The following is a 25,949-nucleotide window of genomic DNA, read 5'->3' on the forward strand; positions in this document are numbered from 1 at the left end:
GGCCATTTGGCTCTTTTGCCAAGGGCAGAGCTGTGCTGTGAGGCTTCAACTGGAAAGCAACAAGCAACCTCACTACACACGGCATCACACTGGCTCCATGCTAATGCAGGGATTTGTTGGAGCTGCTCCTTTTCCTCTGTTTGCAAGCACAAATGTCAGCAAGTGCATTTTGCATTTGCTCAAGTCTCTTCTATCAGGCCAGGTCAAAGCCCTTTTGGGTGCATTGTTGGCTGTTTGGAACGATGCTGCAGTTGTGAAGATAAATAAATCAAAAATAATAGAATGTCTAATTTCTTTTACATATTCCCAAGAAATCAGCTGGTGGCAAGAAGGAAAACGTGTCTGATCTGATTGAAGTATATGGGGAGAAAAAACACATGTAGACTTCAGTAGGATATCGACATGGATGCTTAGGCACTGTTAAAGTACAGAAAAATGAGCCAGCAGGATTGAGTAAGCATTATTTTCCTTTTAGCTGGGGAAAGGCGCTCCTGCAGTAACATTGCTCCTCATGTCTTTGCCTTTTAAATACCCAGTGACATAAATATTAGATGCATGTTAAGGCTCAGATCCATCAAACGACTCCTTATCTTGAAGCACACGAATACTCTTGGCCCTAGTAAGAACACTTAAACGGTACCTAAAGGACCAGGATGTGAAATGAAGTAAACCTAATTTCTAGCGTGTGAAAAGAGACAAATCTCTGCACACTCTCATGCCAGGGGTTAACTTGGGCCAGGTGTTGTTAAGAAGTAAAGACATGAATAATCTCCCATCAGACTTTTGCATCCAAATGGCTCATTAAAGCGGCAATATTCATAGCTTGTGAGAGTCCTATAGATTTACGATGGCTAGGAAAGGATGACGCCCAGCTTACTTTCCCACCAATCATTATTACATGGGAAAGTGAGTGATTTTCTTTAACTCCATTAGCATAACATTAGTGCTTCTAAGGACCAGACCGGGGTAGAGACTTTACAAGTCTTTTAGGTGAACAAAGTGAAACAGGAAACTCTTTTTTTAGGAGCACAGCTTTTATCTCATTAACAAAAAAATATTGTTGGCTAGTGCAGACCGTGGATACTTGCAGTTTGGGGCAGTGAGGAAGCAGTTGGTATTCCCAACTCCTTCCCAGCTCTGGTAGCCCTGTAACAGCCCATTTCTTCACTAGAGCTGTTGAAGGAGCAGCTCGGCACGTGGTACAAAACACAAGGAGGGAACTTCAGATCAAAACCTTTATTCTTCCTTGCAGCAGATGAAACGCCGAGGCACAGAGCTCCTGGATGGGCAGGAGCAAACACATATGAAAATGCAAGCACTTGCAGTGGGAATACACTGGGTTACAGCTGAGATCAATGGAGGAAGGTGATAGGGATTATCAATCTTGAGTGGTCTCCGTTAGGCAGAATTGACTGGCAACCACATAATGACTCAGGCTCAGCCCACCAGTTTAGAGCCCGAGTGATAGATCTGTAGATGCCAATCATCATGATTTCCTTATCAGCAGTGTTCACGTGGCCATTTGTCTTCTACCTGAGCCGCCCTGGTCGGGTTCAAGTGTTTCATCCTCCAAGGTGCGTCTGAGAGATCAATGCACAGCTACAGCTGGTTGAAGGGGACCAAATCCATTGAACAGTTGATTTGGTTCCATTTTACCAGCTTTAGCAAAGCATTTGGCCCCATGGGCTGTGGCAGCAGAGAAGAGAATTCCTCAGGGTCTTTTCTTTCCCAGCTGCCTGGACCTCTTCTGAACTTGCTGCCTGATGCCGCACTGGTTCAAATGGCTTCACTTTCAGGCAGTCAGGATTTATTTAAGCTTCTTAGAGGCTACGGCTGAAGAGCGGGTCTGAATTAAAGAGGCAGGTTGAACAGCAGTGGAATAGTCTGCAGCAGTAACCATCAGCCTGAAGCATTTTAAAACCTGATATTTGGCTCTGTTTTGAGAGCCACGCTGCTACAACAGTGTGACATAAGTAAAGGCTATTGTTTTCCTCCAGATGTTTTAATTATCACCTCCTGCCTCCTTCCTTTCAGTGTTTTATCGTGTGCTGTCCTACTCCATGCCCTGTGTTTCAGTGTCTGAAGTGACATCCAACACGTAGCAGCAGAGGTGTCATTTGCTACAACCAGCCCAGCCCACAGCCAAGGAACTCAGCCTGCAGAACTCTTCTCCCCTCAGGGCTCTCCTTGAAAAATGGGAGGGAAAAGGCTGGAACACCTGAAATATTTTTTTAGAGGTTAGCAAACTTTGCTTCCCTACTGTGAAGCCTCCTGTGTTTTCTCATCTGGCATTAAAATCAGCATGTTCAGGAGGTTTAAGACCTGCTCAGGCAATGGTTGTATTTGCCTTCACCAGAAACCAACAGGAAATTGGTGGAAAGGAAACAAAAGGGAGGAGGTAATGAAGGAAAAAAAAAGGCTTTTCTTTCTTGCAATCTCATAATCTGGCAATTTGTCCCCAAATGGGGAAAACAAGTCCCTGCTACACCACTACTGTCCAAGTCACTCCTGTGATGGTTCACATCTCAGCACTGGGGTGTTGATATCTCCTGGAGAGCCCTGCAGCATGAACACCCCACGGCTAAAAATAACGCGGTAAATCAAATTTAAAAATCACAGCAGCTCCGATCATTTCTGCAGTGGGAGCCAATAAAGTCAGGCCTTTCCTTCTTAACCCGGAGCCACGCGCAGACATCGCACATTGCCATGTGCATAACCTATTTAAAGAATTTATATGCGTCATAAGGCAAAGGTGACTTTTCCCCCCTCTCCCTCACAGCCCACCGTGCTGCAAGACGAAACCAGGGAAAAGCACCTGTGCTTGGAACCTCTGCACGCAGAAGTATTGCAAGTGGGCCAGCATTTTATCTCCCGAAGAATTACAGGCTTCGCATTGTCACGGTAAGCACTGCAAATCACTTAACTGCCCAAACCCGTTACTCTAAGCTGCCTATAAATAAATGGAGAGAGAGATGGAGAGAGAAAGGGAGAGAGAATAGCTTTTTAAAAAGAGCTCAACAATTAATTTAATCAAGTTATCTCTAGGTACCTTTTCAAGAGACAATCAAGCCAAGGAACTAAAAGGAAGCTTAGACAGTGAAGACCTGGAAGTATTAAATTCATCCTTTGGTGACTTACGGGAGACAAAGGAAAGCAATCATTTACTGGTGGTTGGGTAGAGGTGGAAGTGCCATTAGCAACTGAGGCTATACTGAGCTAAACCCTGATGGGCACATGGATTTTGGGACAGTGCACCAAACTGCCTGAGCATCACCACCTCAAACACACTCTGCTCCCAGGTACATGTGCTCTGTCCCAGCCCTGTTGATTTGGGGTCAGTCCTTTGAAAGCAGCGCTGTGGGAGAAAGGTGTGGGGTTACACTGAGCATCTTCTGCTGGGGACCAGAGCTGTCCCCACTCCCTCCTGCTTTGCTTTCGGGGAGTGCCTTGGAACATATTTGAAATCAATGTGAGTCGGCATGGATGTTCTATAACATTTTGTTTAAATTCTCTGCAGTGAGTTATGGGTAAGGTTTTCCTTTTTAGAAAATTAGGTTTTCTCTTCTGGATGCCATTAATCAAAACTAATGATGTCTCTCTGGTGGTGAGGCTTTCCCAGCAGCTGAGAAAGAGCAGCCCACATTATAAAGCTGGAGAGGGCTGCAACCCACAGGGATTTGTAGCATCCCAGCAGGGAAGGTCCAGGTCTCTGCCAGCCCAGGCACTGCCAGGCTGGGCTCTGGGGCTGTACCAGCCACCCAAGCAAGATGCATTACAGATGTGGTCAGAGGTCGGAGCTCTGCTGAAGTCCCTGATCTCTCCAGCGAGGCAGTGCTCATTGCCAAATGCCTGTGGGCCCCCACCCCTGTGAAACAGGATGGACAGGCTTCACCTCTGCCTGCTGAGCACTGCCAGGCTCAACAGGCAGGATCTGGCAGGAGAGTTTGCCAATCCTACATTGGGATTGGTGTTGCTCTCCCTTCCTGCCTGTGCAAGTGCAGCCTGCAACAGCACCCCAAACCAGGCCTGAAACCTCAACCACCCAACACCACCACGTTTGGGCTTGTGTCCAAAGTGAAGTCAGGTCCAATCATCTCCTCATGAAATTGGGTCTTGCATTGGAAAGGTGTGGAAGGAACAGGTGCTGGTGCCTCCCTGTCATCCTGAGCTGGGCAAAGGCTACAGGCGCTGTGGGATGGCACTGGAGAGCCATGGGCACGCTGAGTGAGAGCCAGGGGCTAGAGGTGGATCAAAGCCAAAGTAACAGAACAAACACATGATGGCTTTTCCCTCTCTGGCCACCCTTGCATGGTGCCTGTGCCTGGCAGTGCTGTCCATGATTATATCCAGGAAAACGGGCAAAAGCCCCCAGTGCTGTGGCAAATAGGATCAGTAGTACTCAACATAAGAGAATCTCCTCTATTGCAGATCTTTCCTCTTCAGCCTCAATATTCTAATAAAGACACGTTATAGACAGTACAGAAAAGCCAAAGAATTTATCAGCATTTGTCGATATTCCTAATGAAGCAGAAGATTCAACATGCAATAGAATTAGCCTACAACGAACCCTTGCATGGGGCCCATCCTTCTGAGTCCAGAAATCTCCTGCTATTCCAGTCCAATACACTTTTGAGAAATGAGCAGCCCTCCAAGCCATTATCGTTATAAGCTAAAAGGCCAAATGAGACAAAGTACTGTTGCTCTTCATCTGAATAAACAAATCATTTTTAGATCAAATGCATGAACAATTTATCATTCTAAAATCCAATCAAAAGGAAAAAACAACAATACAGAACATTGATTTCCTACAGCTTTATCTTAATGAAGTGCACATTCCCTTTGTAATTAGCTTTGGAAGGATTTTTTTTTCCCCTTTCCCCAAGCTAATGTGTTATTTGATTTCCATCCAAACATTACTAAATTGGAGGAAATTTCCTCAAAATGAAGTGGCTTTTGATAATACAGGAAAATGTCTACTCTCTTGCATTGCTATTTTTTCCCCCAAACAGCCATACTTATACTGCAGATGATTCAACTTTATTGCATGGTGTCTTTGCAAGGATGTTTAAATCAATGCCACAGTCGCAGGGTTCTGCCCAATGTGCCATTTGTAAACCAGAAAATACAAGCTCACTGCTTTTATCCTTTTCCTTACAGACATCAAATATTAATTGAACTTATATTATTACAGGGAAAAAGTAGACTGTGTTTTATTAACATTTCTAAAATTAAAGATGTTCAACCCAAAAAGTAGACTCCAGACAAGGCTCAAGAGCCTTCTGCTTGGATTTTATTTGACTTAATTAAAAAGCATTCAGTTCCTTTGTGCACTAAAGCAGTTGCTGACATCGCAGTAGCCACTCAGTCTTTCAAACCAAAACTATTACCTGAACTTAATAAAGTGTCTATTTAATTTATACACCCTCATGAACTCACCTGTCTCCAACAAACACAACGTGCTAATTGCAAATGAGCAGCGAAGGCAGCAACTTGACAGCAAACTCACCAGCACCCTGGGATAACTTGGCTGCCCCAAAACATTATTTCCATCTCCTTTAATCTGCCTTCTTCACCATTATTGCTGTTGTCCAACATCCCTGAGCCAGTGATCCCCGTGCATTGCTGGAAATGCTCTTTGCCAGGCCACCTTTCCCTTCCTCCCCTAAATCTCTCCTTTAAATCTTTTCTTCTTTAAATGGTGCTGACCAGAGGACTGTTGCTTTCACCCTTCTTCAGTGAGTACTTGCTGAAATGAAATAGCTAATTTGATAGTCTGGTTTTATTGGGGTGTATTGCCAAGGTACGCAGCAATACCTGTGACAGGGAATAAAGTTCCAAACCCTACGGTTATCACCTTATTCCTTAGTTATACAGAGCATCTAAAGTAACTTTATCTCTGTCTTAACCCAAATTTTGGTCCTAGGCCTCTTGTCAAAATAACAGTCCCATTTCAAGCACAGACCTGCTCTGTTCTGACAATGCAGAGCATCGTTACCTGGAGGGAGCTGGCTCCATGTGGGATCAAGATGGTCCCTCCAAAGCTGTTTTCCCAAAGCACAAGACTCTGAGCAGGTCTCTGGGAGCTGCACCTCCTGAAACCAGCCATGGAAATAGTTGTGGAATTGGATTTTTTTGTTTTGCTACTCATACTCTCAAAAGAGAACAAAGCCATTCCCTAATACAGTTTGTGCATTTTATGGACCTAACAATTAAACAGGTTTTAAAACATGTGCTGACTGCATAATCCCATACAGGGGAGTGCACTCAGCGTTTTTAAATAACAACTGATAGGAGATACCACTTAATAGTACAAAACACCAGCAGTCCCGTTAAAATCAATAGAAAATTAGATACTATGAAAATGCAATATGTGTCCAATTAGTTATAATTGGAGCAAATGGTGATGCAGATAAACTCCTGGAGGCAGATGGATTTGTCCGGAATGCTCCCTGCCGGCCGCGGGCACGGAGCAGGATGGGCCCTGGGGGGCTGTGCCATGCCCTGGGCAGGAGGGATGAGCCATCTCATACAGGAATGTTAACTCTTGTCTAATTATGGAGCTGCTCCGAGCCGCCAGGACGGCTCTGGTGCACCACTGTGCCTGGTGAAAAACGATCGGCTGTCACACGGAAACCTCCCTGTTGGACTTGACAAATTATGCCAGCAAACCTGTTTAAGAACTAAAAAATCCTTGGACACGGTGACAGGCAGAGAAAGATGCTGTGTTATTTATTTATTTGCCCAGCAGAGTTTAAGAATTGTGGCTTAGTCCCGCCAATGCTCACTTTTTTCGCCCTGCCTGTCTGTTGTTACATCAGTTTAAACTCCTTCCCACCAATTATTTCTCAGGCTTCTTTCAACTTCTAAAAACTCAGCTGCACGGCAGGAACTAGGTTATGCAATTCTAACGCTTTATTTTTAACATCTTTGGTGCAACATATTGCCCTCCTCTTTGTTTCGTCTCATGACTAAAGAAAAAGAGCGAAGAACCCCTATTGCAGCAGCGTGAAGGGACATCCCCAACCAAACGTCTCTCCAACCCTTCCAGCCCTCACACTGGATGAAAACACATCACTTGCAGTACAGCAATTATTAATTTGCAGTGAATTTTTCCATATAAATACTATAAAGTAACAGTTATTTTACCAAAACTATTGGCTCAGAGCAAAGCAGCAATAACTTTCTCCAGGGTTCATATTTTCTTATTTTAAATTAGTTATTCAAATCATTACAGACTTATGGCCACAAAGAAAAAAAAACGCCTCTTGTTTACCCAGACCTGGAACCTTTTTTGCATTACTGGACACAGTTACTTACACTGTTAAGGGAACTGTCTCTCAAGAAAGGGAAAAAAAAATAGAAGCGGCAGCTTTTATTTGTTACGCTGACTCAGCCAAATGGTGGAACAAGAAACATTAAGCCCCAATCCATAACTTTTGTGGACGCTCAAAGGATGTATTCTTCCTCGACACTGATAAAAGTTTAATATGTAGTTGCCCAGGTTTTTAATAAACTTGTCAACAAAAGAGCAAAACAAATTGATGGGGACCTTCCCAGGAATAAATTCAGTTTCAAATAGGCCAAATGAGCGTGGAGGACAGGGAGGGGACGATGCACGGGCGACTTTTGCTGGGCTTTGCAAAAATGGCACAATAGATTTTAGCGGGTGCGTCTTATTGTCTCAAAGACAAGGCTTTAGGACAAAGCTGGCTTAATTTAAAGAAGGTAAAGTGGTGCAGCACAGCCCTGACACCGTGAGGGACAGAAGGGCCAAAGCCTGGGCCTAAATACCCATCCCACCCTGCCTGCACATTCATTCCAGTCCCCATCCCACAGCAGACCTGCTCAGGGACAAGCTGCCGTGTTGCTCCATGATTTTATCCCCAGTCTCCCACTGCGCACATTTTAGGACATCCCTTCCAGGTATCACCTGCACAGCCGCCTCCTCTGTTTGGCCAAACCTTCCCCACTCCCTGCTCCACCTTTCCCTTCAAATATTCAAGGGTGAGCTTAATTCAAGCACAGCACAGTCCTTCTCCTCTGGTCTTACAAAAGCTGTTTCACACTCCTGCAGTCCATACCTATTAGCCCCCTCACATTTAGGGACCGGTTACCCTACATCCACATGGCCTTGAGCTCCAGGCACTGCCCACGTCCTGTCAGGTTGGGAGTGAAATCACAGCATGAGATTCATTACTTTCTGCTAGCTTCAATCAAGCTGGTGTCTTAAATTATTAAGACTTGGGGGTTTTTGTTAATTTGTTTACCCGAAGTAAACACAAATATTAAATCAGAGCTTCCAATAGTCTCGCTGCCAGGAAATTAACAAGCAAATTAACCCACAGCGTCCCAGAAGGGGACACCCGTCTTTTCATCTCATCAACTCCTTGTGATACTTTGCTTCCCGTGTCACCAACTCCCTCCTGACACCTTCCTTTGCTTGCACCAAACAGCTTGAAAAGCCAAAAGCCAAGTCCTGTGTCCAATGCCAGGTCACATCTCAGATTGGAAGCGCTGTCCCGGCCGTTGCGGTGAACTTTATTCTCCATTGCTCTTAGGTCACTGGATTCCTGCTCCTGTGGCTTTATCCGACTCCCCAAATGTCAGGCTTGACTTGTCTATGTAAGGTCTTTGCAGGGATGGCTCCTGTCCTTACAGCTGCTGGGTGACTTCTGTGGTTGGTGGTCACGAGTCCCACGCCTCCTGGCTGCCCAGATGCCACCTAATCCTGTCCCCCCAGAAGGGCAGCTGAGAATGAGCACTATTTATAGCAGTTGTTCCCCAGTTCCCCCAGGCTCATCAGTCTGCCCAGGGCTTTTTTAGATGGAGGCACAGGTCCCAGCACAGGCCATATCTGGGCATGGCGAGGCATTTACAGGCACAGCTCTGTGCTTCAGGAGAAAAAAAAGGAAAAGGAAAAAAAAGGAAAACCCTGCATCTGTTGGAGATGTCAGTCGCCTGCTTCCCTTGAGCCTCCTGAGCACCACCAGCAACTGTTCCAACTGCTAAAACCTTTGACTACCAAATCTTGCTTTAGTCAAGACATATCTGTGTCTGAAAGCCTTTCTCTTGCACACAAGGGTGTTATCCACCAGCCCTGCTCCTCCGTACAGACCGTTCTGGAAAAATACAGACTAACCCAGGGATGCACGCTGGTGCTGCTCACTCAGGGCAAACAAAAACTCCTTAACAGCATCACGGAGTGCTGCAGTGGTTGGGAGACAGCAGCCCACAGGCACACTGCTACTCCTGTAGGTGCCCACCAAGGTGCTCAGGGCTGGGCATGTACAGCTGGTTAAGCCTGGCATAGCCCAACCTGCCCAGTGCTGGCAGAGTCACCCAGCAGTGATTGCAGACACACTGGTGACCAGCAAGCAGCCTCACGGTGCCGGAGCACCCAACAGACCCCATTGCCCATCATCCTACTGGGATATCCCCCAGTCAGCCACGGCTCTGTGGGGTCCTGGTTGAGGTCCAGCCTCCACACCTCACACCTTGCACCTGCTCCAAGGTGTGGGGAACCCAGGTGAGTTTTTGCATGGCAACACGAGGGCAGAGGGGCACAGTCCAGGCAGGCTGTGCCATCTCCCCAGATACATGCAGGGCAGAACTGTGCAAGCCAACACCAAAGCTGGGAAGTCCTTGCAAACCCAGAACAATCTTGGCCTCAGGTCGTTGCACCAACCTGCCTTGGCCACCTCCACCTCCAGCCTCGCAGTGCAAACACAGCTTCAACAACTCCCCAGCGAGCACCTACTTTGCCTCAGAGGGAAACTGAGACAGGAGAGCTACACAACTTGTCTGCAAGCCCAGTGAGCCAGCAGTGGAGCTCATGCTCTCTCTTGGCTCCCGTCCTTGGAACACTGGGCTGCTCTCAGCATGACCCCCTGCATCCCAGTGGGAATGCAGCTCTCAGCATCGCTGCGTGCTTGGCTGAGGTCAAGAGCAACTTCAGCATCAAGCGGTGAACATTTAACCCAGCGTCTTCTCTGGGAGGCACCCGCCAGTGCGGCACTGAAATCAGCCCTGGGCTTTCCAGAGAGGGATCCGAGCTGAGGAGCGAGGATATTTCTCTTGCTAGGAACACACCACCCCCTCGCCCACAGTCACTGCTAAGTGCAAGATGTGGTGAAAGTCTTTAAAAATAGATATATTCCCAAGCAATTCATGCCGCTTGCATCTGGCAGGGCAAACCTAGCATGGAAGCTCTTTCTTACTGACTAAAAAGGATTTGTTAGCAGCTCAAGGCTCGTGCAACCTTGACTCTCTCCTCCTCTCTTCAGGGCCTTCTCTTGTTCTTGGCCTAAACCAGTCCTGGGAAACACAAGAGAAGCCCTGCCCAGCTAGGCTGGTGTCAAAGGCAGGGAAAGATACTGCAGTGCAGTGCTGATCTCTTCTGCAATCGGACGTGCAGACTAGCCTGAGTGCTGAGTCAGCACAATTTCTTTTTTGATTGGTTGATCTGAGTAACATATTTTCAATGTATGCTAAAGGGGCAGTAATTAATACCTTTTCCCCCTTTCCCCACTTTCCCAAACCGCTTCGAATCGAATGCACAAATCTCACCCCCAAAGTCACTCTCTGGTCCTAAATATTCTGAGGCTCTTTCATTTTTAATTTAGGGCATTAAAAAAAAGAAATTTGCAATCTAAGCGATGCTCACTTTGATCGACTTGTGCTGCTGCAGCTAAAATATCTGTCCTGCAGGTCAATCTAATCATGCTTAATAGCAGTTTATTCTTCAACGCAACATTTTTCACGTTGGGTCGACAGTTTTAAATGAGATTGCTGATGCACCCCTTTACTAATGCTTTTACCAGGGCCAGCACATCCCTTGAAATACTTGTGCAATAAAATGCTTTATTGCTCTTGATGAATGCACTATTAAACTTGAATTGCAAACATGCCCCCCCCCTTTATTAAAAAAAAAAATTGAGGTGCTAGAATTTATGGGACCACCTGTCTTCCAACATTAAGTAATAGTAACAACTGTAATAATGGATCATCAATGTAACAAGCACACAAAAGTACAGAAAAAAGAAAAACCCGCCAGGGAAAACCGCATGGCACAAATTTGTCCCTGTGCTCTCGTGTGCACGTGCGAAATATCCATCTTATACCTGCCGGTAGTTCCGCTTACATGTGGGGAATTCATCTCCAGAACGGCTGGATTTTGTGAGGCATAGAATAGAAAAATTTAACTAATTTGGTCCACTGGATTTATGGCTTTTACAATTCTCAGAGCTCCTGTTTCCGTGCCTGGCGCTGCACAGTCCTCAGCTCGCAGGATGGATGGGTGCACCTGAGCATCCCAGCGCTGCGGGTCCAGCACGGATGCTCCTTGTATCACACCCACCACGGCACTCAAGGTCAGGAGATGCCCACCAGTTCATAAAAAGTTTAAGAGAAGTGGCTCTAATTTAGCTGTAAAATAGAGCGGGCATTGTAACGGCTGCAGTTTTCATCCAAAGAGGTGTAAAAGGGATAAAGAGCTGCCATGGAGCAGAAGAACGGTGCAAAGTGGTTGGCAAAGGCCTGCAGCCATCACCTGCTTCCATTGGTGTCAACATCAAGGCTACCATGGCTCTTGGGGGGCCACATCCACCCCATTTCATTTTTAACATAGCCCAAGCCCAGGTGACGCCGTCCATGGCAAAGCCTCCCCTGCCACCTCCGCTGCCATGCTGCGAGACAGCGCTCAGAATTATAGCTTTGAAAATATTTACATAAAAAATAAATCTGAGCACTTAGCGACTTCCTAAAGTTAGCAATTCCATGTGATTAACAAGCGTATTAATTCAGAGAGGCGGGGGGAAGGAGATAAAAATTGCATTACAAATGCAGGTATCTGCTGTAAATCAAACCGTGAACACCTTTGCAAGAGCAACGTGCAGCGGCACAGGGGTTTTAGTGCTGAGAAGGGGAAGGAAACAGAGAGAGGGGAAGAAAAAAGAAAATTTTTAAAAAAATAAAAAGAAAGTAGAAAAAAGATATAAAAAAGGAAACAAGAAAAGAAAAAAGAAAAGAAAAGAAAAGAAAAGAAAAGAAAAGAAAAGAAAAGAAAAGAAAAGAAAAGAAAAGAAAAGAAAAGAAAAGAAAAGAAAAGAAAAGAAAAGAAAAGAAAAGAAAAGAAAAGAAAAGAAAAGAAAAGAAAAGAAAAGAAAAGAAAAGAAAAGAAAAGAAAAGGAAAATGAGAAGTGGGACAAAGGGTCAGCAAGGAAAGGAGGGGAATTTCATATATAAATTATATATTAGGTATAATGTTATGTTATATTCAGAATGGTGGGAATTGTCCTCATTTTTCATCCAGAAACTCAAGACAGCATTCCTGATTTACAAGGGAGCGGAACCGCAGCCCTGTGTGGAACCCGTGCCTTCCTGCTAGGGCTCAGCTCGTTTCCCAGCATCCACCAGTTTCAAATTTAAATCTGACCCCAAAATGGGGCTGGACATCCACAGGAATGATCCCTGTGGGGTCATGTGAGCCAAGGATTGTCCTCAGGCAGGGTGGCTGCTGGTGGGGCTGAGCCCAGGGGTTGCTGCATCCCTGCGGCCGGGTCCTGAGGGACTGCACCGCATCCAGCCAGGAATGGCTTGGCTTTCCAGGGCCCAGCACAACCAGAGCATCCCAAAAATCAAACAGGATGATGTGCAAACCAGCCATCCTCCAACGCAAAACCCGCCCTTCCCAAAGGCACCTGACAAAGAAAGCAAAGGCTCCTCCTCTGCTGGGAAGGGGCTTAGCACTGCCCACGCCTCCATCAGCCATGGTTTTTAATTTAAACAACAACAACAACAAAAAGGCACCTCAATAAACCCCACAAATCCTATAGGTAGGAAATCTCCCCAACAGCCCAACCTGCCCTTTCTCACTCTCTACTCCCAAGCACCTGCTTACAGTTCAATGCCCCTTGGCGTACCTGGAACAAGTGATGACTGTGCTCACCGTGAATAGAGACGGATAAAGACTCCCCAAAATCCAAACTCAGAGCCTCACCTGTTTCCCATGCCTGGGGGAGGATGCTGCGATGGGAAAGACTTGATTAACCTCTGCATGACATATCCTGGCACCACGCCTACCAAATGATGCCTGAGGAGCCCGCTAGCAAGGCGAAGATGGGGTTGCAATTGCAGGGAAATGACTCAAGAGCAAAATGTGCCCTCAAGCAGCCCCACAGAGATGGAAACCAGAGTCTGGGAAACTGGGGAGCAGCTTTTTGAGGAGTTCAGCTTTGCACGTCATTGCGACATCACAGAAATATGAAGAAATTTGGGGCTGAAAGCTTTAAACCCTTGGACGTGACTCCCACCTAGGCAGAACGTTAAATGTGTATTTAAACCGAATTTCCTTTATCTTGCCACATTATTGTAGGATTCTGGAAAAATAGCCAACTATTTTACATTGGAAAATATTACAAAGGAAAAGGCTTCCAGAATTAAAAGATCTAATTTTCTTGTTTTCCTTTGGGAAAATAGGACCTCTATATTCAAGGCACTCCTCTGGCTTTAGCTGTGATCCGCTGACTCGATGGCTCACCACACTGACAAGGAAGGTCTCCTTCTCACCAGTTTCAAGCACAAAAAGTTTAAATGTGGGAAAGATCCAAAAAGCGGAATTTGCACGCTAATTTAAAGTTAAAACACTGCACACCCGGGCCACAACTGTTGTCTCCTTTTCCTCTCTCTTCTTCTCCCCCCACCCTCCATCTCCTTTTGTTGTTCCTAGATTTAAAGACCAGCCAGCTTTGTTTGCTATCTAGCCTTATTTTTGGGGTAAAAAGGGTCGATGGGGAAGCAGGAAGAGGGAGCGATTGGCCTGCATCCCTGTTAAAACCCAGGAGCGGACAGCCAGCTTTCCTCTGGCATCGCCTTTCAAAGCCCATGCCGCAGTCAGCATATTGAATATTTAATGTCCTGATGAGCATTTCCACCTGCTGACACAGGCAAAGTGACAGAACAATACACGCGCTGGAACAAGATCATCAATTGACTCCCCAGTCAGTCTGCCAGGTCAGGCAGTTAAAAAAAATAATAATATAAAATAATCTGTCTGTCTTTCTCCCCTGCCTTGCCCGGGGTCATACATTGCTCCTCTGAGAAGGATTCCCACCTGAAATACATACTTCTTTACATTCCATAGCTTGCCAGGTTCATATGGGCATATAAAGAAGTATGTCTCTCAAGCAGGTAGTTTCAATATGCGCATTTATATGGTCACAGGAGGAAAAATAACGCTGATTTACAATTTACATCCTGAGAGTGAGTTACGGCTCAGTTCAAACCAGCAGACTTTCCTCCTGCCCAGCCCATGTGCAGACAGACACACACCCCAGCTCCCAATCCTCACCCGTAATGCTGGGCTGTACCCTCAGCAGATGATGGATTTTGGGTCCTGGGAAGGGGAACTGCATAATTCACTGGACACAAAGCAGCAGAGGTCCAGTAGCTGCCCTGGCAGGGGCTCTTTGAAACGTAAACGGCACAGGGTAAAAGCCAGCCTCCCACTCCACCTAAAAGTAGGTGTATCATTCTAAATCATAAACTTCTAGCATGTAAAAAAAGAACAAAATGTGGTTTAGAGGAAAGCCTTTGCTCTATATGCATATAGGTTTCATTTCAGACAAAGCCATGTGGGAGAAAGTTAAATATGTATCAAGTCCCAATTGCCTCCATCCTACAATTTGGAAACAAAAAGCCAATTTGTTTCCAGAAAGCCAAGAATCGAATGGCCAGCTACTGCTTTACGAACCACCACCGGGAAGGACTGCTCCATTCGCCAGAGTAAGAGAACTCATCAGACCCAGACACGCGATTGCTCTATCAGTAAGTAGAGATTAAAGCATAGGAAGAAGAAAGCATCTTACCTAGTGAATCCAATGATTTTTCCTCTGCTGGTCACTGGGAGCGAGACGCTACCCCACAGATAAGCAACCCTCAAAAGATAGCACATGCCTTTTGGCGAGTTCAGGGCATTAAAAATAAAAAATATAATTAAAAATTGCTTCTAATAACTCATCCAGTTGAGCTCCACGCCAGCTAAGGGGCTTTGGGAAGACCTGCAGACATAAAAGGCAGCCAAAGCGAGGTGCTGGGAGCTCGGGCCAAAGTCTTGCCGAGTTCTTCCCGCAGCCCCCGTGGGCTGCGCGCCCTGGACGCCACCGCGCTGTGCCCCCGTGGGGCTCGGTCCCGCACGCAGCCCCGGCTCTGCCCCTCTGCCTCGCCTCCCTCGCAGCCGTGCTGAGCTTTAAAGCTCCCTGAACAATGTGGGCCGAGTGGCAGGGCTGCGCTCGCCGCCCGGGCTGAATGGGAGACTATAATGGGCAGGATTTAGGCAGGAGCGCGGCGGAGGTCACGCCGGGCGCTGCCTGCTCGCTCAGCAGGGCGGGCACGGTGCCTCCTCACCTGCGCCCGCCGCGGCCGCAGATCGATACCAATTTACAGGCAAATGTGCAATGGCTGCCTCCGTGTTAATGAATTTTACCGTTTCTCACAGTCTTCTAATGAACCCTTTAAAGAGGGTTTAAGTAAACTTAGCAAGTGGCAAACTAAGCACTTTGGAATACCTAATTGCATCGATGCTTCTCACTGCTTTTTAAAATATCACTGCCAGCTGGGGAGCAAGTGTTTCCCTGCGCCCCATCGACTTCCAGCACCACTGAAAAGCAAAGGCCGCATGGAGCCCGGGTGTAAATCCGCTGTGCTCGGCCCCAACCCCCAAAATCGCTTCACACCCCTCATGCAATACCCAGCACATGCCTGAGTCCTGGCTCTGTGCAGCTTCCCCCTCATTCCCTGAGTTTGTTGGCCCTTTTAACCATCGTTATTTGTCTCATTTAAAGGCAAATTTCAACCTTTAGTTTGGAATAAGGGGAAGAGAGATGGAGCTGTGGCACTGGTGTAATGCATGACTGCAGTGAAATTAAAGCAAAGGGAGAGCTGAGGAGTGTGAGGGAAAGTCTGAGTGCTTCAGATTTAAAAAAAACCCAAACAAACATACAAAAACAAAGTGTTGGTGGTGGGGTGTTGCAGAGCCAAGCACTCCGTGGTATTGAATTTCCTTCAGACTGACAGCAGTAGGACAGCTGCTGGACTTCTTGGGCTGTTAAACATCTGCACCTTGTACCCAACTTGATTTCTTCAAATGCATTTTGACATGGGCAGTCCTGAACAGTTCTCAGCTTCTGCAGACCAGCGGGACAGCAGCTGCCAGCCACCAAAAGCGAGCCCTGTGTAAGAGCTTTAAAAAAATGACCTTTTAAATCCTTACTAGAACGGAAGACAATGACACAACCACAGCAGCAGAATTGCTTTGAGGTTCTGGGTGGAATCTTATTCTTTCCAGGGTTGTGCCTTTTGGTGGAGGAGCAGACAAATGGCTGTGATGGTGTCTTTAATGTAACATCAGATGCACCCTGTGGATCCTATCCTCCAGCTACCACCAGGAGTGGAGTGATGGTGGGTGAACATCAGCCACTGTCCTCAACCCACTTGGGCTCACTGAGCTCCTACACTTGCTCTTGGCAGAAAAACATGTGCAATAAAACTCTGGCTGTTCTGAAGAGAAAAATGGATGGAGAACTGGATCATGCAGAGGCCAAGGGGCAAATAAAAGGGGAGGCAAGAGCCTGAGGTGTTGCCTGAAGGCGAAAGGGGAAGAAGCGTGGTGAGAGGGATGGAAAGCAACATGCTGTATATTATATCCCTGCTCTGCCCCAGGCTTAAGGTGCTGCTCAGGTCCAAGTGGCAAAGTCAAACTGAAGCTGTGCAGCACAAACCTTTGGGGACTTTGAAGTCAGCCCCTGTGTAGGGCTGGGCACTGGAGAGGGAGACACCAGCAGGGCCGAGGTGGAGGCAGGCGCTCATCCCAGCACAGCCCATGGCAGAGAGACTGGGCTCAGACCTTGGGAGCCACAGACACAACCATCTGCTCGAGAGGAACCCAGCAATTAAACTGACAGCACAAATCACGGATTTCTGCCTATACAATTACACAGTGCACACTCCCTCCGGCACAGGCACACATATACCTGTATCCACGCTCCACACAGCCTGGAGATGGGTTGTGTCTGGGTGATACATTACACCTGCTTGTATATAGCATTTATATACCTATGCATAAAGATGTGTATAAAATATCCATATGCATGCTATAAAAGGTACTTAAATCTACATGAGTGTGTGTGTGTGTGCACCACAGTATCCAGCTCACAGAACTGGTGTCTATATATTCATGTGATAGGTACCACCACTATCATATAAAATATAATGACCATAGTCAACTCTGAGTTGCAGAAGCAATAACAGTCAATTGATGCTACACTTCATGTAACCTGAATTCCAAACCCTTGCAGGGAAACCGAACTTCTCCGCCTCCCCATATTCTCTTTCTGATTGTCCACAAACCATGCGCCTGTAATTAATACTCATTTCTCGGCATTTTAACAGTTAATCACCACAGCATTGAGATCACTGCAAGTTAGGCTAAGTTTAACCACATTTCACCTTTTTGCTCTGCCTGGTATCAGCTCATAGCACTAGTTTGTTGCAAATAAATAAATAAAGCCCCAATCCCCCCAGGTGTCATTAGCCAGCCTGTGTCTGAATTAGGGATTTAAAGGCCGGTTTAACCTTGCAGAACGGTTGCATGTCAAAGTTCTAACATTTCAGTTCAGATTATTCTAGTGCACTGCTTGCTCTGCAGTTTGTTAGTGTTGGTTTTTTTTTTTTTCTTTTAAATGCGGAGTATGCCACGGCAGAACAAAAAAAAAAAAAAAAAAAAAAAAAAAAGAGGGGGGTGAGGTTTCCTAAGCAATCCACAGATTAAACACACATCCAGCACATCCCCACACAGACACACACACACACACATACATTTGCCGGATACAGAAGCCCACATTTAAGTCCCCGGGTAAGTTGGATGGGCACTTAGTCCTGCATTGGCCAGGAAAAGTGTTTAAACCAAGCTGAGCTGGTAGCGGTTAAAGGCAAGGCAGGGAGCAGAAGAGAGGGGGGGAAAAAAAAAAAAGAAGACATACCAGTTAGGAGCTTCTGTTGCAGCAGAGGACTCACCAGAGCACTAGCTGAAAGCTGAATCAGCTTTCGAGAGTTAGGGATGCATAGAGGAGGGTCATGGAATCACAAGGTAATAATGCGCTTCATGCTGCAGCCGTCAGCCTTCTCCTTATAGCCAATCTCTAATGCAGGAAGGGAACAGAGAGCAGGCCCAGGGATGGGATTAGTCCTCACTTGGAGAGAAAAAAAAAAAAATTAAAAAAAAAAAAATCACCCGGCAAACCTTCCCCTCCCACCCACCCTTACCTCGCCCCCGCCGCCCAGCACCGCCACAACTCCATCCCTCCATCCCCGCTGCTGCACCGCATCGCAGCGCGGTGCCGCGGGGAGGCAGCGAGGCAGCGCGGTGCCGCGGGGGCTGCGCGGGGCGGGCGGGGAGCGCGCTCGGGCAGCGCCGCGGCCAGCCGGGGGTTAAGGAGCAGCCACCGTGCCCGCCCGGATTGCAGCACACCTTGATGCGAGAGGCTGCGCCGGCACAAGTGCCTGCGCCCCCCCCTTCCCTCCTCCTCCTCCTCCTTGTCACCCCCCCGGGGGTCAGCCCGGGCTGGGGGTCAGGCTGCGGGGGGATGCACACAGCTGGGGGGGCTGGCGGAGGGAGGGGGGAGCTCTGGTCAGGACGCGAGTCCACCTTTCCAGTGCTTATATACCCAACGAAGCATCCCAAACACGCACCCCCGGGCGCGCGGCCCCTGCTCCTGCTCTTCCCTCCCTGACCATATTTAGTCAACCACGGCAAAAAATAGCCCGTCAGCTGGAGCCTGCCGAGCAGGGCTTGGAGTTCAATCGCTCCTCGCAGCCCATTGACTACTGGTCCTGCAGGGTCCTGACTCTGCCTTTTTTTTCCCCTCTGCTATTTTTAGCTAGGCCAAATAAAGAGGGAGCTCATCTTACTACTCTGTGCCGGCCCGAGGTTTCACGGGGCCCTGGCTATGTTTGGTAAGCACCAGCAGTGAGAGACACAGAGCGGAGACCTTGTCCATGCTGGAAAACCTCAGGCTCTCCCCTGCTTTGGTTCTTTTCTTCTCCTTTTCTTTCTTTCATGTGCATTTCTTCCTCCATGATAGAAACGTTTCCAGGCGAGAAGGTGGGGAAGAAGCTCAAAGGATCCTGATTTTCACCTTACAGAGGGAACAACTGCGTTTCAAACACCTCGCGCTGGGGCCAAGTCCTTCACTGCAATGTCCCGAGCACCTCCGTTGTCTGGCCGCGTCTGTCCTTCCGTGTCTCCAAAGGTGCTGAAGACTGGGAAGGTGTTGAACTTTCTGCCCTACGTGGGGAGCACTGAGGAGCCTCCTTGCCAGGCAGGGAAACCCCCCAGTCAGGGTGGGTTAATGTGTGTTACCAACACAGCGGTGTCTCCTGGGTGTTGAGGCCACAGGATCTTTCCAACCTCCAAAGTTTCCTCCAGCGGTGCAGCAAGGAGGGGAGATTTTGGCAGCACAGGCACTGCCCTTGGCTTGTGCCCAGAGAAGCAGGTGAATGTCCCTAGAAACTTGAGTTAGACCCAGCTTCAAAGTAAATATTTCCTGGGTCCTGGGGAGGTCACTTGGGGAGAGAGGATAAATGATGACAGACATGGCGATGGCTGCACTCAGCCAAACTGTCCTGCTTGCTTGCAGCAGAACGACCATGACCTCTCAAAACCCAAGGGCACCTCATGCTGCTGACTGACCACTGCTGTGGGCAGGCTTTGGGGGATCAGGGCTGGAAGGACCAGCAGCTGGCAACAGACGCTTGGGTGGTGGTGGCTGGATGTGGATCTGGAGTGGGAAGTTTGCATGAGCCCGATGAAGTGCCCAACATCCTCTGCTCCTATCAGTGATCCATGGATGTGGAGTGGCGTGTGACAGGGATGGCCACCTGGCACTGTGATCCTGACGGACACCTCCACTTAGGACACCCACGTGAGACCATCAGGCCCCACTCGTCTGAGGCTGTTAGACTTGTTGGGAGCTGATAGCAAGACCTCTAAGGATAGGAAACGCCTGCAGGAACCACCCCATAGTACCACAAGGTGGGAAGGGCTCTCAGGAGGTCGGGGCGGTGCTTCCCTGTGCTCCCGGAGGTTCCCAGCTCCGGGAGCGATGCCAGAAATAGCCACAGGTGACGCATCTGCTCTCTGTCCTGGGTTGCTTTGGGTTTTTCTGTCTCAGCCTGAGCCCATGCTGGGAACGTGGATTTCCCTCTGCTGCCCCCCAGCCCCAAGGGCAGGCTGTTCACACCGTCAGTGTTTGGATAGCCCAGGACAGGTGTGTGGCAGAAAACCACCAAGTCTGGTGTCCCTGTGGTGACAGAGCCATCTCTGCAGTGACCACAACATAGAGCAGCCCACAGGCAGCTCTGCCTGACCCCGGGAACCAAATCTCCCGCTGCTCATGGGACTGGCAGTGGGGACAGAGCCTGTAGGAGAGCTTCTCCCCCGTCCCCACTCCTCTGACCCAACATTGGGTCCTTGTGACCACCAGTGGCCCCTCTGCCCCCTCAGCTCGTTTCCCTGTGGAACAGCTGGGAATTTCTCCACAATGACATAAACTGCTGTTGGGTTTTTCTCCTCCTTTTTTCCATTATTGCAAGGATGTCCAAGCTGCTTCTCCTTGGACATCAGTCAGGACTGTCAGTGCTTTCCCAGTTCATGCCCTTTCACTAACTGAAGCTATGGAAGTCCTTCTCCTCCCTGTCTCACCCCAGATTCACCCCAGGAAAGCCTTTACCCAAAATGCCAGCCCAGCCAGCACAGGGGAACATTGCCTGGTACTCCCTGGGGGTGCATCTGAAATCACAAAGTCCAGGAGGTGTGTGGCTCCCTGTGCCCCAGCAGGACCCTGCCCTGGCCACAGGGGAGCTTTTAAGAACCACTCACTCTTACAGGCACAGCCATGCCCTTCTTTGGATTGAGCGAGTTGTTATCACATCCCTGACAGGTTCCCTGGGGTTGAGAATCCATCCCGACACCAAGATATGCTGGGAACAGGAGCAAACTATAAAGGGAGATGAACCAAAAGCAAATCTGTGAGATGTGAATTAAGAGATTGTTTAAAACCCAACCCTGGTTTTGCACACAGATTTCTTCTCTTCATTAATTGCTTTAAAAACCACACTCACCCTTAAGCTCCCAGGGACTAAAATATCTGTGTTCTCTCCAAAGGGCATGGCATGTTTTTATCAGAACTTGGTTTGGGGCTAGCTCCATGTGCTGATAACGCTGTGAGTTTGGGATGCAGGGAGTGCTGGGAGAGATGGGGCCTGGATGTGCAACCACCACCATCTGACAGCTTTATATATATAAATATATATATTTGCATACATATATACATATATGCCTAATAATATATTCATGTGTGCACATAATAATTCTGCATTAAAACTCCTCTAAACGAAGAAACCTGAGGAAGCTGCACGGCACTCTGTAAAACTGAGCCAGTTCAAAGTGATATGTGAGAGATTGCAACACTCCAAACAAAATGCAAGATGTTACTTTAAAAGAACCAGGCTTGGGCTTTTGAATTTATGTAACCTAAACTGATTTTGTCTGTTTGAAATTGTTGTTGCGTGTTGGGAATCTCAAAGAGGTGAGGAGCAAAGCTGCAGACGTTTCCTTTGGAGTCCAAGATTACAAGCCCCTTTGCTTCTCCCTTCAGCTCCAAAGCTGTTAATGGTTTGCTTCATTTTATTAACAGCAGACAAGAAAAAAAAATTCCTCCTCGGAGCCTGTGTTAGGTGACAAGTTGGATAATAACAGCTCCTTTGGAAGTTTTTATAGTGCATTAGGCAAACATAGTGGATGTTTATAGACTTTTAAAAATGCTGATTATATAAAAATGCATTTATAGCCTTCTAAAATACCAAGCTACTGTAATATAAATATTTCCAATAATAAAAACTGAAAATGTGGATTATTGGCTCGATTGGAGCATTTTTTTAATTGATCTCTCTTTTTCTTTGGGCCAAAATCTGATCTCAAACCAAAAGACTGGCCAATACCCTGTGATATGAGTCAGGTCAATCAGGTTTTCGCATCCTGCAGAAGATGCTGCACTGTCCTGGGATGAAGCCAAACCAACTGAACCATGCACCCCATTCCCCCTTCCAGCACCCCAAACACCTCTGGCTCAAGAGAGCTCCTGGAATGCCCACTGCACCTCCCAGCAACCTGCTGGCCCCGCCACCTTCCCACCTTGCTGGTGCTGAGGAGGCTCTTGGTCACCCAGTGGCTGGTCTTCCTCTGTTCTCCATAAGAGCTTGTATGAATAATTAATTTTTTATTGGCACAGAAGCCTGAGTGTGGCTCTGTCCTGTTCCAAGCTGATAAGGTTGCTGGGGATGTGCCTTCTCCCTTTTTTTGTCTTTTTTTTTCCTACTTTGACACGAAATTCCATCAGTAGGTGGAATTAGCTATTGCCAATGGCAGTTGTCTCAACACAGATAAATTCTTTCAAAAAATTAAACTCCTGACAGTTTGGCATGTCCCTACCAAAAAATACCCTAAACACTTAGTGAAAAATGAGTTATTCTTTATTTTATTACAGCACTCTTCTTTTTTTTTTTTTTTTGGCTTTGTCTTTTATTAACGATTGGGAAAGTCCAACTGGGAGCTTTGGAGCTGTCTGCAAAGTCCCCCAAGTCAGCATGAGATCAGGCTTTTACATCATACAATACACAGTTTGACCCAAAAGACGAGTGTCTATTTCAATTTCATCTCCCTGAAGCCAATTTTCTTCCTTTTGGTCGTTTAAGTTCTATTTTTTAATAAAAAGCACCTTTTTTTTCAGTGTCCCACCTCTCCAGCAACAGAACCCATTGCAAAATTTCCAATTACTTAAGAAAATCTCAGCCCCACTGGCAAGGAAGGATGGGGGAAGATGCTGCCTACAGCTCTCCCACCAGATGAAAGCAGCAATTGCATCACCATTTTGCAACATAACAGTGCTTAAAAACACATCTCATAACTTCTCCCAGAGGCCAACTCCAGCCTTCTCTGCTGTACACAGACATAACCCATCTGTGTGACACACACAATTCATGCCATATAATGAAAAAGGTGGGCTAGGTTTTTTTCCCCATATTTTTTTCCTTTCATTTGGTGTTTCTGACAAGAGAAAGAAAATACAATTGTTTTCCAGACTAATGACAAGTGGAAGTGATGTTCACTGACAGCACAGTAATGACATCTTTTCCTCTCAAAATCCCAATGTGAGAGACAGTGTTGTGTTGGTCTCTCTTGTTTAATTGGGCAACTGAGGCAGGAGAAGGGGTTCCTTTGCCTGGGGAGGAAGGGAACAGTGGGGCTCTGCTGGGGCTGTTCCCCAGTTCAGCCACCTCCAGGGCTTATCAGCCTCTCACTGCTGGCAGATGAAACAGTGACATAAGAGATAACTGAGCCAGTTACCCACCAGCTGACTTGAGTTCATTCACATGTTGGGAGGGCTTTTTTTTTGGTCAGCAAGATGTAAGGGTTGGGTTTTTCCTTGACTTTTCTGAAGTTGTGGAATCCAGCTGTCAGATGGTCTCTCAAGGATTAAATAGGGCTGTTTCAGGGGCTGGCTGCGAGGCTTTGGCTCTCTCTGTATGCACATCTATGCAAATCCAGCATGTTGTGCCTGAAGTTTGCATGTGTAATATAATACTCTTGTTTTAGAAGGCATTTCCCTGAAGACACTATCCACCTCACCTCCCAACACAAATGTTTTTTAATTATTTGGGGGTTTTATTCCTTCATTGCTGGAGCAAAATGAACAGTGGGCAAAAATGCAGCAGAACAAAATATTTTCCTAGTGCTCTGTTTGTTCTTAAAACACCCGTCTCTCAGATACTTGGCTCTTACTGTAGTTTTAAAAGATTATGCCATCATACTCTGAGGGAAAGAACAAAGGACCACTCATAAATTTAACTGAACTCCCCATATTTTCCAATCTGTCTGATGCCTCTGAAACCTGGGATCTTCTTTTGTGTCAGGGACATTTATGTCTTCTCCGATGTCCTTCCAACAATATGTGTTCCAGCAACAGGGATTGCATTATATACTGTGGTTTTGTTTGTGGCAGAACAAAATTAAATGAGTACATAAATTACTCTGCTCCTGGAATAAAGAAACAAGCTAAAGAGCGCTGTTGCTTTTTTTTTTTTCGAAGTGGAGTGGGTTTTTTTGATAGGATGAGTTAGATTTCCTGAAACCATGTGCAAATTAAAAAGTTCACAGTTCAGGCTTATTGTGAAGACTAAATCTCAGCCCCATTTTGAGAGGCGGTGCATTTAGGAAGATACATTTGGACTTCTTATATAAGAACTTGTAATTGGCTTCCCGCATCTCCCTTGGGTGAGCACGCCTCCCGCCCCTCCCAGATTAACGCTGGTGCTGCTTAACAGCAAAAAAGGACACCTGTGGCTTGGTACACTCTACAGAAATATCTCCTGGTGGTCATGGAGCTCTGCAACGTTCCTCTGAGAAGACCCACTTCCCCAAATAACTCTTTCCTGAAACGCAGTGGTGCCCTTTGCACCCCCAGGTGCAGCCTGATGCAGGGCGCTGTCCTCAGAGAGGTTTTAAAGCAGCAAGAAGAGCATCCTTGGAGGGATGAGGGCTGCAGCAGGGACACACCAGTGGAGATGGTCCAGGTCCCCTTAAGCACCTCTACGCCACCCGCTGAGCACAAACCTGCTCTCAGTTCTCTTACCAGGCTCCTCCTCCACTGCAAGTCTCAGACCAGGAGTGCCTGGGGTCGCTGCTGGTGGCTGGCCAGAGCCTGGGCTATACAGACCAGTTTGGGAGCAGAGGAACTGGGGGAGGATGGGCAGAAACCAGATCAGGAGCTGACACAAGAGATGCACAGGCTGGTGGGAAAGGCAGAGTGCTGGAAGGGCTCCGCGCTTTATTGCTCAAACACATCTTTTCCGTGCGTACAGGCTAAGGTAACAAGATGCATGATTTATTTAGCACAGGGAAAGCAGCTGTTCAGAGGCAGTGCAGGAGTTTTTAGGCAATCATGTTCACTTCCTGAGGAGTCCCATTTACAAATGCTCACTGCTTCATTTTACCCCCTCCCTGCCTCCTGCTCCCCTGCCGCTATCTCGCTGTCAGGCTGTGCTGCAGATGCCTCAGGCTCTCACTCAGCCCTTACGTCTGCCTTCACTTCAATTTCCTGAAGTTCTTGGGACTGCCTGGCTCTGAGGGTCACCCCAACACCGTTATCTAATCTAGGAGACTATTTCTGAATTTCTCACAATGTCTGAGCCAAGGAACTCCAGCAGCATTGTGGCATTAAAAACAAGCCACCCACTGCAGCCAGGGGCATTGTGAGGCTTTGCTGCCTACCCGGGAGCATCTCGGAGGGACCTGTGCCAGCAGCTTTGTGCCCAGTCCTCAGATCAAACCCTCTGCAAGTTCACCTTTCCTGCAGGGTCTGTGTTCCCACCCAAAATGCATTATACAGGACTTGGATGTGTGACTGTGACTGGGGCCAGCCTCATCCATACAAATAATAGCTTCTCCTCTTTTCTCCCATTCCAGGGCTTGGAATGAAACCACAGAACTTCTAGACACAGTGTTGGTGGTGCAGAGCTCACTAGCTCACTGGGCTCAAGGTTTGGGAGTCACCTGGGAAGCCCAGCACGTACCCTCAGCCCTTCTGCACAATTTCTAAGTGATCTGGAATTAACTGTTCTCCTGCAAGTAACTCACTAATAGACGTGATTAGCAATTAAGAAAAACATTATTATCTGTCACATGGGAATGAGGAAATATTCATTGCAAACCTGTGCGTGACAGCAGTAGGAAAAGGGTCCAGGAAGGCTAAGAAAATATCAGTGAGACGGTGTCAAGGAGGTTATCATGGGCAAAGACATAATGGTGGGAGAAGCCAACAAGTTGATCCACAAAAGAT

General features: G+C 47.3%; 1 long non-coding RNA gene across 2 annotated transcripts; it reads right to left on the reverse strand.

Moving 5' to 3' along the window:
- Positions 1–1,221: 1,221 nt before the first annotated feature.
- Positions 1,222–18,677, reverse strand: LOC309579434. 2 transcript variants are annotated; one of them, XR_014226903.1, is made up of 5 exons: positions 18,524–18,677; positions 18,070–18,245; positions 15,998–16,237; positions 14,865–14,952; positions 1,222–1,279 (listed from the first exon to the last, which is right to left on the reverse strand). It is a non-coding gene; the product is annotated as an uncharacterized lncRNA (long non-coding RNA). The 2 variants fall into 2 exon arrangements; XR_014226904.1 differs by having other exon boundaries at positions 18,036–18,245.
- Positions 18,678–25,949: the final 7,272 nt, after the last annotated feature.

This window comes from Coloeus monedula (genome assembly GCF_965178545.1).
Source record: "Coloeus monedula genome assembly, chromosome: 17".
NCBI lineage: Eukaryota > Metazoa > Chordata > Aves > Passeriformes > Corvidae > Coloeus > Coloeus monedula.